The following is a 975-nucleotide window of genomic DNA, read 5'->3' as shown; positions in this document are numbered from 1 at the left end:
CTTACCCTCCTTGTCCGTGTGCTCCATCAGCACGATCGTCTTGCAACCGCACACCACCAGGTCCATGGCCCCACCCATGCCCTTCAGCACCTTGCCAGGCACCCACCAGCTGGCAATGTCGCCGGTGCCAGAGACCTCCAGCGCGCCAAGCATCGTCAAGTCCAAATGACCACCGCGAATCATGCTGAAGGACTCGGCGCTGTCGAACAGCGAAGCACCTGACTTGCTCATGGTGACGGTCTGCTTGCCGGCGTTAGTGATGTCGGGGTCCACCTCCTCCGGCAGCGGATAGGGGCCAATGCCGAGTAAGCCGTTTTCTCCCTGCAGCACCACGTCCATTTCAGGCGGAATGTAGCTCGCCACCATGTTGGGGATGCCGATGCCAAGGTTCAGTGTCATGCCATCCTTGATCTCAAGGGCTGCGCGGCGAGCTATGAGATTGCGGCCTGCATGTGCGTTCTTCCCGGTCCCCGTCGAGAACCCAGGCTTGCGCTCCACCACGAACTCGGCGGCTCTCCTGATGTTCGGTGGGCACACCAGGCGGTGCACATACACGCCGGGCAGGTGCACCGTCTTCGGGTCCAGCTCCCCGCACTCCACAATCTCCTCCACCTCCGCGATGCACACCTTCGCAGCCTTCGCGGACGCAAGGTTGAAGTTCTGCGTCGTCCCGCGGAACACGAGGTTGCCGCGCTTGTCCGCCTTCCACGCGCGCACAAACGCAAAGTCCGCCGGCAGCGCCATCTCCAGCGTGCACCACCGCCCGTTGAACTGCCGCGTCTCGCGTGGCTGGCTGTACTCGGCCACCCTCACCGCCTTGCCCGGCGCAAAGCGCACGGGGAGGCGGCCCTCGGCTACTGCGGTGCCGTAGCCGGTGGGGGTGTAGAAGGCGGGCAGCCCCGCACCCGCAGCGCGCAGACGGTCCACCAGCGTGCCCATGGGGCAAAACTCGATTTCAAACTCGCCGTGAAAGAG

This window comes from Leishmania donovani, chromosome 30, assembly GCF_000227135.1.
Source record: "Leishmania donovani BPK282A1 complete genome, chromosome 30".
NCBI lineage: Eukaryota > Euglenozoa > Kinetoplastea > Trypanosomatida > Trypanosomatidae > Leishmania > Leishmania donovani.
This window is presented reverse-complemented; position numbering follows the sequence as displayed.